This window comes from Thamnophis sirtalis, unplaced genomic scaffold, assembly GCF_051295495.1.
Source record: "Thamnophis sirtalis isolate CommonGarterSnake01/CBP01778 unplaced genomic scaffold, rThaSir2_p1.2 scaffold_7, whole genome shotgun sequence".
In the NCBI taxonomy this organism is placed as follows: domain Eukaryota; kingdom Metazoa; phylum Chordata; class Lepidosauria; order Squamata; family Natricidae; genus Thamnophis; species Thamnophis sirtalis.
In genome coordinates, this window is record NW_028261387.1 from 3050837 (window position 1) to 3065114 (window position 14278).

The 14278-nt window shown below is 42.9% G+C and overlaps 1 protein-coding gene across 7 annotated transcripts in view; it reads right to left on the reverse strand.

The window, feature by feature from the left end:
- Positions 1–4496, reverse strand: part of NTNG1 (netrin G1) — a 266043-nt gene extending 261547 nt beyond the window's left edge. For 2 of the 7 annotated variants that reach the window (XM_087719215.1, XM_087719213.1), the window contains exon 1: positions 4279–4488. The gene's annotated coding sequence lies outside the window, so the exon portion shown is untranslated. Of the gene's footprint in view, positions 1–4278 lie in introns of all 7 variants that reach the window. The other 5 variants (XM_087719216.1, XM_087719210.1, XM_087719212.1 and 2 more) reach the window with 5 other exon arrangements.
- Positions 4497–14278: the final 9782 nt, after the last annotated feature.

The following is a 14278-nucleotide window of genomic DNA, read 5'->3' on the forward strand; positions in this document are numbered from 1 at the left end:
TAAATTTCATTTCTGTCGAATTGAATTTTATGTCAATGTTTACGATTGAGAGATAGAGATGTCCACTTGAGTTTTCCTAAGATCAAACTTTCAAGTTGTGATAATGAAGTAGGATTTTGTTCCAGGATTTTTTCTTCTGTTCATATCTGATCAGTTCTAACACGAGTGTTAAAAACTGACAGAAGACTATTTTGCTAAACTCTCTCTAGAGTTATAACCTTCGCTTACCATGTGATCACACAATCTGCTGTATTAAACGAAAGTGATCCCTAGAATCTCACCTCTCAGACTGAAGAAACGGTGACTGCAATCCAGCGGTGGGATGGGGGAATGGATTATGCTAACAATATTCAATGGAGTTCTGACATACAGAGACCTAGAGTGTCCTTTATTACTAATAGCTCATCACCCCTGAATAGTTTTTAAACCTTACCAGTGGCTTCTACAAACTAGCTTCCCCTTAGGAGCGTTCGGAGGAGTCTCACACAAATCCTTGTTTACATAAATCCGCTGACACCGGCTGATACCCCCCGAACAATATCCCAGATGCAGTTTAACTGTGAAAAACAACCAACTTCCCATTCTGATTAGCAACTGCCGGCAAATGAAGCATCTTGTAATGATCTGGTCCCTGTAAATAGCATATTTCTCTCTGTGTTTCTCTCTCCCACATAGCTCCACACCCACAGACAGACAAAGATCATTGTCTCATAATAGAAATTGGCACTAAGAAGCTGATTGGGTAGTTAATCAATAGAACTCCCCGGTGAGGACTCTCTCTCTCTATATATATATACATATATATACAAGGAGCTGAATTCTAAAAATAAAGTAAAGGCCCAAATAACAGTTTTATATGTATTATTTGGGAATCTATCCTACTGTTACTAAATAGGCGTATATTTTGAAGCTTTTGTTAACATTATTATCCATGAATCAAATTGAATGTAGCCCTTTCCTTTAGGCGGAATAGTTATTTTAATAAAAGCACACATGTACACATAACATTTGAGGAATCCATACAGCAATTAGTCAATTATAATTTAAGGATTATATTCCATCTGTATGAATTCTGAAGACCAACAGAAATAATGCTATAAACACAATCCAGAACATAACTATAGTCCTCTTTAAATGCATATATATATAATGTTGTATTTGTGCTGATAAATAAAGGGAGACTAGTACAGATCTATTTCAAGCTATTTAGCTCTCATACCCTTACTGGGATTTGAACCTGGGCTATATTACATACTAGGCAGACATCTTAGCCATTAGGCCACAGGCTCTTATCCGTTATCAGCGAAGCTATATCTATTATCTATTAGATAATCTATCTATTATCTATTAGAAAAATATATATATGTTGCATTTGTGCTGATAAATAAGCAGTATGCTTCCTCCCATATTTGGGCATACCAGGGGTTGTGACACAGTATATGTATACATACATACATACATACATACATACATACATACATACACACACACATACATACATATATACATACATACACAGTATATATATACACACACAAACACATACATACATATACATACATACGTAGTATATATACATACATAATACATAATACATAATACATAATACATAATACATACATACATACATACATACATACATACGTGCATATATACATTTATAATTTCTGCATTTAAAGCCAACTTACTGCTTTTTATAAATGCTAAATTCGTTTGCTGAACAAGTGAATGCAGGGCAATATGGATATGTGCTTTATGCCCTCAGGCTTGAAATAATGTCAAATCCATTCGGGTAAGTGATGGGGATGGGCTTCCAATTATCTAGTAAGACCCAGTTGTTTTTACTAATTTTACTGATGGAAAATATACCGACAGTAACTTCTCCTTGGGAACGTCCGTTGAGGTATCACACTTCTAACTTGTAGCAAGGGAGAAGAAGAAGAAAGGCAAGGAAGATTTATGATAAAAATAGGACTATGAGTCATACTTATCCCGTGGCAGACAATTCCAACTTTCTGTTGCCTGCAGCATTACAAGGAAAGGAAACCGCACAAAAAATGTTACCAATTGTGGCACATCACTAATATTCAAAAAGCAGAAGGAAGGCTGAATCGCTGGTTTTCACTTCAAGGCAGTATTCTTAGTTAAGTTTCAGGAGCAGGGAATGTGGTATCCCCTATCTCTTCACAAATCATCCCTCCTCTTTTAACCACAGGTCCTTTCTTTAGAAATGTCAGATTTTCAATGACATAATGAAATTACCCCTCAAATGCAGATGGAAAGCACCCGCAATTACAAGCCCACCAGCATTCTTATGTCACGATAGTAAATCAGCCACGATAGGTAACTTTCTGTATTGGATAACTTCCTGTATCATTCTTGGGTGTTTTCCCGCCAACTTTTAAGCAGTTAATGGTATGCAAAGAATTGAGTATCAAAGAGCTGAGAAGTCCTTATTTTGCAAACAAGAAATTCTGCATGTCGGTCTTGAAACAGCATTTCTGGTTATGATTTACTCGTGATCACAGCCACAGTCCATCTATTCAACCACAAAGTGTTTATTGCTGACGTATTTTTTTCAGGCAGGACCCAAACTCTTTCAAAATGGTGTCATTTATTGAGCCAACTTTCTAAGGCAGGGAGTTTTTAAGTTGCCCTAAAACTCTTCTTCCGTTGCGGGAATCTTCCTTCTTTATTGATATTAAATATTTAGTATTTCCTCCAATGATATAAATGACACTTATTTCCGGTGGAACTGTAAAAAGCATTTTGAGTCCACTGCATTCGACAAAGTCAAAATGTTATCCTTTGCTGCTAATAATATCCACATTTTATTCTGCTTTTGGAAGAACTGTATTTGGTAAACAGAAATACCAGCAAAGAAAGGCTAATATAATTCTTAATTGTCAACTACCTGCATTAAGCATCACAAATGCTAAGCATTAGAGCTGTTGAATACTCCTTTCTATCAGCTGGTGTTTTTGAAGGGCTGGATACATTTCCCCTTTATCAAATCAGATTGATATTTTAGATCTGAATAAAGGACTGAGATAACACAATCCCCTCCAGTATTTTGCTGCTGTATTTGTATCCTATTTTTCTTTTCTCTTTCCGGGGGGGAAAAAAAGCTTTATTTGCAGACACCAAAACAGGAAAAAAAAAAATTCAGATTCAGAAGCACGACATACTTCTGTTCAATATCATCTCAAGCGACAGGGCATTCTATTCAAAGGCCTCCTGTTCATTCCTTGTTGCCTGTCATATATTCTGTAACTTTTTTTTTAAGTTTAAAATTGTCATTTAAAAAAAAAAAAACGCCTGATAAAAGTGAGCCTTTGGTTCTTCTTTAAATGCAGTGATTGTACAGTTCAGGAATCTTATGGCCACAGATGAAGGTGGTGCACTGTCTGTAAGCCGATGGATTTATACCTTCATTGCTTGGAAGGGAAAGATGCCAGTGGTGTACCATTTCCACATATTTGGGATATAAAAAGGCCTCTTTCTAGGAACAAAGGCTTTGAAATCCCCGCTGGCAGATTCTTTTTCCCCCTTCCGCCTAAGTACCAATCGGAGTGCCTTCCCTGTGGAAGACTTCCAAAGGAACGCTAGAGGGCGCAGTTTCTATTTGTATCTAAGTTTTATCTCCCTTTTCTCTTCTAAAATCTCTTAATTGGTTATTTCGAAGGGGGAGGAGGAGGAGTAGGAGAAAGAGGCAATAAAATTGCACATTAATTGTGCCATCGCTCTCTTTGCAACAGAGCCATCCCTATATAGCAGGCAAGGAGTCTGGGTATCAATTGGGAAGGGTATCAATTGGGAAGGGAGTCAACATTCCAAAGGATGGATGGATGGGTGGATGGATAAATGAATGAATATAGTGTGAATATAGTGGATAAGCTAACCCAAGCCGGGCGACTCGCTTTCTGTCTTGTCGATTTGAATGTTTAGCGGATCTCAAAAGCGCCAGTCCTGCATTTAATGCCACCGCCCCGATCACCTTATCCACCCTCCTTCCAACCCTTTGGGCCAGGTTCACTCCATCCCGTCCTAGGTAGGGATGAAAAAGGGGGCTCCAGCGGAGTTGCCTTAGTAAGGCAGTCAAGTTTCCCCAAGGCAGCTTCCCAACTCTTCCGATCCCATCCCTGGAACCTGGGAAGAGTCTCAGGTGCGTAAGGCTCCTCGCGGAAAGTTTACCGCCCGTCCCTTTTCCAAGAACCGCACGGAGGGAGGGAGGGTCGAGAGAGAAAATCCGGGGGGAAATCAGCTGCGTTTACTCACCGTCTCTCCGGCCGATCGCGGCGTTGGGTCGAAGCCACGGAAGCCAAACCTGCTCCGGACCCTGGATGGCAGCTCCGGCTTTTTATCCGGCTTCCCTCCCTTCCAGCAACGGCGCCCCCCTTTTTTCCCCTTCTTGCCACCCCTCGATTCGAGGCAAGAAAAGTTGCAGCCCCCGAGGCGAAGAGGAGACTCCCGCGGGCGGAGTGGCGAAGCGAAGCCCCGAAGCCCCAGCTGGAGCCACCCGGCGAGCGGACGAGCCGCGCTTCTTTCGCGCGCCCCCTGGATGTAGCCACTCCTCTTGGCGCTGCCCCTTTGGAGATCAGCCCGGTTGGGCCGGCGACGGGGCGGGAGTCCTCCCCGAACGGGGGATGGGGGGGTGGTGGCAAGGCAAGGATCGGACCAGAGTGAAGACTAGGGCGGCGCAAGAGAGAGAGGGGGGGTGATGAGGACAGTTGGGGGGGGAGGAAGGAAAGAAGACCTCTAGGTAGCCCCCCTCCAGCCGTCCCGCTGCTCCAGCCCCGCCTTCGCCCTTCCTTGTGCCCGGTTGACTTCTTGGCATTCAAACTTTGGACGGGGAGGAGGCGCGGGGCGGCCGCTGGTTGCCCGCCTGCCGCGGCAGCTCCGGGTGGCGCCGCTGCTCCCGCGGCTGCTGCTGATGCAGATGCTGCTCCTGGGGTTGAGGGATCCCCCCAGCGTTCATTGTACTTCCGATCGCCGACGGTGGAAGAAGCACCCCAAATCCCCGCGGTTAGCCTTAGTTCCTTTTTTGGGTGGGCAGGATCGAAGAGGCTTCCCGGTTAGAAAAGTCCCGCCAGTGGTGAGGAGAAGGACGATGAAGAGGAAAGAGAGCCAGGCACCCCGTCAGCGCCGAGGTTGCCCTTCTTCTGCGTGGCGGATCTCCTCCGACAGACCGCGGCGGCACCAGCAGCACCACCCTGGCTCTCGCCGTGGCTAAGAGGAGCTGGCAAACTTAAGGAGCGGACGCGGTGAATTGGGGAGTGGCGGGAGGGAGGGGAGGGAGGGGAGAGAAAGAGAGAGGGGGGGGCAATCGCGGGAGCGCTTCACTTCAAAGCCACCTTCTTGCAAACTGCCAGCGGAGTAGAAGGGATTGCAAAGCTTGTACGGGCTCCGAGCGGTCCTAAAGCCGAGAGAGCTCCCGCGCGAGGGAGCTCCATCCTCCCCCTCTCCACTCCTGACGCTCCGCTTAGCCGCCTCCGGGGCTCTGCTTGCCCCGTTTAAGCGACCGTCTTAGCAACTCCTACATTTGACCTCCAGCCCTGCAAAGAAAACCTGCTTTAAAGCTTCTTAGGACCCCCAGATTCAAAGTCCCCATTTTTCTTGCACCTTCTTGTATAGACTTGATTTTTCAAACACCGGTCCAAGTTTTGCGTTCCCCAATTTTTTTTATAACGTTGGCCAACGATTTTGAAGTCTGTTGAGACTGTTGCCTGCGAGTTGTGTTGTGCGTGCTGCAACCACAACCCCCCCACTCCTCACCACCCACCCCCAAAGAAAACGATTTCTCCAGCCGAAGGCAAGAAGCGGCGATGTGCAAAAGGGTTCGATCCCCTCTCTCACGTCTAAGCATCCCTTCGCTCCGGATCGCGTCACATGCGCCGATTTACTTTTCCCTTTAATTCGTTTCTGATTGGTGTGAGACCGAATGAGGAGTTTTCCTAGGCAACAGCCTGCTTTATATAGTCTCGAGGCTTCGCTTTTTTTCTTTTTAACCTGGTGGAATGAAGAGCCAGCAAGAAAAATCATCTGCCGCGACGCTATTCAAGTTAAGCATTTTAAAAGTCTTGATGATTTTTTTAAGGGTTAGAAATGTACATACTATGTATATTTTTCAAGGCGTGTGAAAAAATGTTGGGCAGCTGAAATTCCGCTGGTTATACAGCTTGATCAGTTTCCGAAAGTAATGAATCTGTCAAGGCTCCCCCAGTTTAGAGACATTTAATAAAATGAATTTTTTTGAGACTTGTTTTTATTAATTTCATATGAACCCTTATTGTTTCTGTAGCACTACTATCTGGTGGGGAAACCTTAGTATATTGATATTAAACTGAACTGTATGTTTCAGATACAGTGAAGCGTGTTTAAATCCTACTGATTTTACATATTCATGCTCAGCCTATAAGTCAAACTCAACAAAAAAACGTTTGATTCTGGTTAGAAGCTAATTCATTGCTTCTGGTTTGTGTACATATCATTGGTGATGCTCAACACAACGATAATGGAATTATAAAAATATTATGCTACAATAATAAACTGCAAAATAATTCCATAGATTAAATAAGGCAACGTATCAGTGGTGGGTTTCAAAAATTGTTCGAACCTACTCTGTGGGTGTGGCCTCCTTTGTGGGAGTGGCTTGCCGCCCATGTGACCGGATGGGAGTGGCTTGCCGCCCATGTGACCGGATATGAAGATGCCAACGACACTTGTCAGAACCACTTTAAATTACCTCACACACAGCACTGGCATGCATAAGAATAGGATGTAAACTTGTTTTTTAAAAGGCATCTTTGGTTTGCGTTAAAACAACTTCAACACACGCAATGTTCTGATTGCACCACAAACGCAGTAGTCATCCTTCCCTTTCACAGAGGCCCTGAGTTTGATAAATAGGAGCATGATAGTGTAGAATAATCATATCCAAGGACCAGTGGTGGGTTTCAAACATTTTTGGAACCTCTTCTGTAGGTGTGGCCTGCTTTCCGGGTCCACTGGTGGAACCTCTTCTAACCGTTTTGGTAGATTTGACGAACCGGTTCTACCGAATAGGTGCAAACTGGTAGGAACCCACCTCTGCAATGTATGTAATGATCATTTTTTTAAAAATCACTACAAACCAATTACAGTCCACAAACAAAATAGAAATTTCCTTTATGGCAGAAGAATATCACAAGTACAGTTATCTGAACTTTATTATTTATTTTGGTCTCTTCAACGGGCCAAAATTTAGAGCAATTTCTCAGTGACTTCTACATCCAAATCTTGCAGCCTTCTTGAGGTTGTTGCTTCATTTCCCTGCACACGTCACAATTTGTTCTGAACTTGATGAGGCTACACAATATGGAATTGCCAGTGAAGTGGAGCCAGGCTGTTTTCTACTGCTGTGAATCTTAAGAAGCCATTTACCAACATTCGCAGCCGAACTACGTATGTATTTTTAATAGTGCTTGAGTTTAAATGTCAAGTATTGTGCTAAGCATGTGGAAAAATCAGATGCTCCTGGAAGAGTTGGGGCAGGTTTCCTTAAACCATTGGCTGGACTTCATAAGCTTTGGTTGAGCTCCCATAATTGCCCAGTTGACAAGTTGCTAAGTATTTTCCCAGACTTAGTGGGACAGAAAGAAAATTATTCAAGAGAGTAAATTGTTATCTCATTTAGGCAAGGAGAAAGTTCAAGGTGTAAGGAAGGGAGAGAGGAAGTAAGTAAGTTTTAATTTCAGTACACCGTGCATATCATCACTGTATTGCAACTATCACATGTTAGCAAAATTATTGATGTCTCGCAATAATCCACACGACAGAATGAAATTTCATTTGAACGTTTAAAAATCCAGATGGAACAATCAAGTTTAACTGTCCTCTCCTTAGTGCTGTTCTCTTTCCAAATAGGGAGGGAGGGAGAGAGAGAGAGAGAGAGAGAGAGAGGGAGGGAGAGGCAAATTCTAGTTAAGTGCTTATCACCCTGCAAGTGAAATCACCAGGTAATAAGATACATGAATATAAATAACAAATTTCTCACTTGAAATAAAAGCTATACTGATCAAAACAGGTATGCTAACAAGAATGGTGGCAGTTTTGGGATGTACAAAAGTCAGGTTTTCTCCATGGATTATTTAAATCTCAGACTGTGACTCTGTTCTGACCCCCCCCCCTCGTCCTACACCAAGACACTCCAAGCCAAAGATACTTTACGAGAATTTATTAACAGACAGATAGGTCCTTGGCAGCACACTGGCACAGATAAGCCTTGGCAGCAATCCAGCCTGCCAAGCTCACAGTACTGTTCTCCAACATTAGTTCATGTGTTGACTTCTGCAAAAGGGGCGTGTGCACAAGCAGTCCTTTTTATAGTCTGGAGAGGAGCCTAATTATCAGCAGCTGAGTGCAATTACCTCCTGTAACTGCGCAACTGTTCCTGATGCCTAGTAGCTCTTCGATGGCGTGCATCCAGGAACAACTCACTGCTGGCTTCTGGATCACTCTCCCTTGTCTCCTCCCCACTGGTACAAGGCTCAGGCGCCTCCTGGTGGCCAACCAGTCTCTCTGCACCCTACTCAGAGTCAGAACCCTGTCCAGGGTCCTCCACATCCTCCAAAGCCGACTCATAGGGCCCCTCGCTGTCAGAGTCTGGTGGCAGCTCCAACGGCTCCTGCTGGGCCACAACAGACTCTATAATTGAAAATGAAAAAGAAATGGAAGAGACAATTGATCAGTTCAAATTCTGCGCATGAGCAGCAGAGATTCGAACACCAGCTGGCTGGCAGGAGGCATACGTGCATGCGCAATGAAGCTGGGCTGGGGCAACAGCTGACGTGGTCATAGAGAGGGCTCTCCATGCCACCTGTGCCACCCACGCCATCGGTTCACCATCACAGGTCTGGGTTCCCAATCTCATTGGTCAAGTCTGCCGGGCTGGAGATGTGAATTTTCTTCCATGATCTCTTGAGAAAATAAGAATGCACAGTGAATAATTTCATCACACTCGTTTTTAAAACCATAGAGTAACCTGGCAGACTTCCCCTTACCTTACTTATTATAGATGTCTGTCTTTGACAGTCTTAAAAATTGACACCTCCAAGTTACTAGCTGTGTTAATGTGTTTGGCAATTGTCCATCAGCACAAATTCCTCAGCTTCGTACTCTTAATATATGCCAGGTTTTATATATGGATCCTGCTGTGTTAATCTCAATTTTCTGTGGCAGTGGTAATTTCCATAGTTCTGTAGCACCAATGTTTCTTGGCTACTTCTTTTGCTGAATTTAGATTATATATTTGATTACTATTTTATTAGCTCCTTTCTTGTCTGACATTCCTGCCTTCGCTATGTTTAGAGTTTCCATTATATTATCACGTGCGTTACATGCCTTACCTGAAACTAAAAATGAGCATATTTTTTTTCTGTTCTTCCTAGCCAATAAAACTTTTCTTGATATTGGTTGTTCAGACTAAAACTCTTACGTTCAGTACACACACATAATACCCATCAATGCCACAGTTTTGCTATTCGGTTTTGGATAAGCAGTGCAATTTAAACAAGGAGCAAGAAATAGCATACCCCAAAAATTAAAAATGTAAGAAAAAAAAAACATAGCTAAAGCCATTGGTGACATGATTTTAAGATGAAACTAAAATTAGCTAAATTTAGTTTGCATCAACACCATTTCCAGCTACCGTGTTTCCCTGAAAATAAGACAGGCTTGTATTTTCTTTTGACCCCCGAAATAGCAATAGCAATAGCAATAGTTAGACTGATATACCGCTTCATAGGGCTTTCAGCCCTCTCTAAGCGGTTTACAGAGTCAGCATATCGCCCCCAACAACAATCCGGGTCCTCATTTTAGCCACCTTGGAAGGATGGAGGGCTGAGTCAACCTTGAGCCGGTGAGATTTGAACAGCCGAACTGCAGAACTGCAGTCAGATGAAGTAGCCTGCAGTGCTGCATTTAACCACTGCGCCACCTCGGCCCTGGTCTTATTATCAGGGGAGGGTTTATTATTTTCTGGAAGGTGGGACGGGCGAGAAGCGAGGGGTGTATCTTACCTCTCCAGCTCCATTATATTCCTCGCCATTGTGTCCAGGGAAACACGTAAAAAAAACCCCCTTTCTCGCGAGTTTAATCAAACTTCTTGAACTCGCGAGAAGGGTTTTTTTTACCAAGTGCTTCCCTGGAACGCGATTCCAATCTCTGGCAAGATGCACGCCTCACAGCCCAGCCCCTCACACCTCACCCCAATGGTAAAGGCGGCCTGGCGGTTTCCCTTTAGCGAGGGGGGGGGGAGAAGCGAGGTGCGTGTCTTACCTTTCTGTTGCGTTCCTCCCCATTGTGTCCAGGGAAGCACCTGGTAAAAAAAAAACCCCTTGCGAGTTCAATCAAACTTCTTGAACTCGCGAGAAGGGTTTTTTTTTTAAACCAGGTGCTTCCCTGGACACAATGGCGAGGGATGCGATGGAGATGGAAAAGTAAGTTGCGTGCCTCGCTTCTCCCCTCCATGGGCTCTTTTTGCGTGGGAAGGAACGGCTTTCAGACTTGTGTGCTTCAAATGCCAGAGTTTCTGAGCCAACGTTTTGGTTGCTAAGCAAGAGCGTTGTTAGGTGAGTTTCACCACATTTTACAAGTTGGCCATGCCCACCCAGTCACATGGCTGCCAAGCCACTCCCACCTGGTCACATGGCCAGCAAGCCAGTCCCACACCTACAGAAGAGGTTCTAAAAAAATTTGAAACCCACCACTGGTAGACGGGGCCAAAGTGACATGGGCTGTCCCCTTACATTTTCCCGTTTGGCCCCGCGGGTTAGATCTGACCATATTGGAGGCCTGATCCAGCCCAGAGGCCTTGTGTTTGATACCTCTGTTGTATTTCTTTTCTCATACCTCACATACATACCCCACTCCCACTGGCTTCAGTTAAGAGCCGAGGTGGCGCAGTGGTTAGGGTGCAGTACTGCAGGCCGCTTCAGCTGACTGTTATCTGCAATTCAGCGGTTCAAATCTCACCGGCTCAAGGTTGACTCAGCCTTCCATCCTTCCGAGGTGGGTGAAATGAGGACCCAGACTGTGGGGGCGATATGCTGACTCTGTAAACCGCTTAGAGAGGGCTGAAAGCCCTATGAAGCGGTATATAAGTCTAACTGCTATTGCTATTGCTATATGTTTCTCCTAACAAACCTAACTTTGACTTCCAAATAGAAAAATGGGCAGAAGCATGTTTAGTACGTGGGCATTTTTGTTTGGCTCAACAAGTATTCATTGTTTACAACAGACCACATATTACTTATTACCCTTCCACTGGCATTCACATGTTCCCATTTTTACTAAACATTCTACCAAAGTATCCAAAGTTATTTAATGGTTGAGTTATTATTATTATTATTATTTTGCAATTTGTGCATAATTTTAGCCTTTCTTTGCAACCCAACATCTCTTGAAAATTGTTCAGCTTTTCAGCTAACAATCCAGCACAATCGGTACACAAAAGCGTACATACATTTATATCCCCAAGCAGCATGGTTTTAATACCAGTGCAAGTTATTTCTTATACATGTATAATAAATACATTAAACAACCAAGGAGACATCACAGCCTTTGTTTTCCTTCTTGCTCAGTGCTGAACCAATTGCTAAATATTCCATTCTCATAAATCGTACTTCTACCTTTTGCCATTGTTATTACACTGGGTAACCAATCTTCAATTCCATATTCACGCAAAATACTCCATAATTGAAGCCTATTCACTTTATCCTGCAATTTCCTTAAGAAACATACCATCAAAACATTTTCTCAATGATCTCCGAAGAGCAAACATTAAACAACAACAACAAAAAAACCCACACCACACATTCTCTGTCCAGCACAAGGCTATATTGTCATTCTCAAATTCTGCAGACTATCAGTTTCCATACACCCGTAGTATGGAATTAAAGGCTAAGTGAATGTTTGCAAATTAATATTTTCAATCAAAAGTATACTTTCAATCAAAATTCTTCCATATCCTTCCCAGTAACATTTTTCCCAGTAACTTCCCAGTAACATCCCAGTAACAGTACTGCAGGCCACTTCAGCTGACTGTTATCTGCAGTTCAGCGGTTCAAATCTCACCGGCTCAAGGTTGACTCAGCCTTCCAGCCTTCCGAGGTGGGTGAAATGAGGACCCAGACTGTGGGGACGATATGCTGACTCTGTAAACCGCTTAGAGGGGGCTGAAAGCCCTATGAAGCGGTATATAAGTCTAACTGCTATTGCTATTGCTATTTTTTTTTTTTGCTTTTATTCTGGTTACCCTTCTGTCTGTAAAGGGAAACAAAAATGGCTTCCTTCCAATGATAAGACACCGATGCGGTCTTGATATGTGTTAAATAATTTCTATAGTTCTTCCATAAGCAAACCACATTCATATTTTAATACTTCATGAGTTATGCGATCTACCTCTGCAGCCTTACAATTTCCCAATGTTTTCTGCAGTATTTGCAGCTTTCTTTTCAATCTTTTCTTCTTGGACAATTGTTCCATTCTCTGATATAAAAACCCACAACAGCACTCTGAAAAATTATTTCCATTCTGTTCGTATCTTTTCTATTCTTTCATGTCCATTTCCCCCAAAGATCTATTCTGTTCCCTCATAAAAATGGTCTCTTTATAACTTTTCCTCATTCTTATATTCTTCACGGATTGTCTCGATAGTTAATCAGAAACGTTCAAATAAATAATGTTTTAAGGTGGTAATCATCACACGGTGCGTTAACAAATAAATAAAACAATCAAGCATAAATAAAAAATTATGTTTAAACAATGTAATCGAAATTGTCTTTTTCTCTAAGGAAATGCACACCCAGCAATCACCATTTTTGTTTAATTTTCGGTCTCTAAATGTGGGTCCCTTTTCTCGCTTGACTCCCTCTTCTTTGTGGCAACTCCTGAGATATCGGAACATTGATATCATGTCTCCCCTGGTCCTTCTTTCATCAAATTAGACATACCCAATTCCAGCAACCGTTCTTTATATGTTTTGGCCTCCAGTCCCCTAATCATCTTTGTTGCTCTTCTCTGCACTCTTTCTAGAGTCTCAAAAAAGAAAATAGATGTAGAATGACTGTGGCAAAAGAAAGTAAGGATAGTACCAATAGTAACAGGTGCCTTGGGTGGAATCTGAAAAACTGGATCAGTATTTGAACACCATCAGCATTAACAAAATCATCATCCATCAATTACAAAAGACAATTACTTGGAGCAGTTTACGTCGTATGATAATACCCTTAACACTATAAAACAACAGCATCTGCCTAACCCATATCCTTGGGAATGACCCTCTCTCTCTCTCCCTCCCTCCCTCCCTCCCTCCCTCCCTTTCTCTCTCTCTGTCTCTCTCTCTCTCTGTCTCTCTCTGTCTCTCTCTCTTTCTGTCTCTCTGTCTCTGTCTGTCTCTGTCTCTCTCCCCTCTCTTTCTCTCTCTCTCTCTGTATGTTCCAGCATAACTGTGGAATGGGACGTCTGGAACAATTTCAACCAAATTGGTACAGAGATGACTTATGCTCTGGGAAAAAATACTGTGGAGATAAGACAACCATTGGTGTGTGTGTTCTGTTAAGACACAGCCCATTGTCCCTTAAAATGAATTCTATTGTACTGCCGTAAAATGGCTTCTACTGTACAGCGCAGTGGAGTTGCCATGGTAACGGCTTCACAATACTCTACATGGGGGCTCCCTCTGGTAAGGGGGAAAAGCCAACATTACAAATTATGTTTGGCCTTGACATTTCCCCCTTATAAATAAATACTCAGACAATGCCAGGTGATTAGCTAGTAGGTGGATAAAAATGCCGAATCTAGTTTAAATTTCTGGCTGACTGTGTGACCAACCACAGAACTACAAACTTATTTTTAAAACTATTTTTAATCCAGTTTTGTGGCTATCAATCTTGAGATAGCGTCTTTTGATAGTTGCTGTAAAGTTAAGAACGCAAACATAATCAACAATAATACAATCGTACATCATACATATACGTAATAGCAACTGAGGAACAGCAATTTATGAACCCAGATGTCTCCTGACTTCTACACTTGGGGAAATACCCCTTTTTCAAAAGCGTTCTGAAATGTCCACAGGGTCAGGACCAAATAAATCTTGGGGGGTACGGTGTTCCACAGGGGACGCACTTTTGTGCTCTTCATTGCGCTAAAAAAATAAGGGGGTAAACTGATCTCATTTAAAATTAAGTTGCCCAATTTTCTGCTGAGTGTTTCCCCCTCAATTATCTCTTTCCAT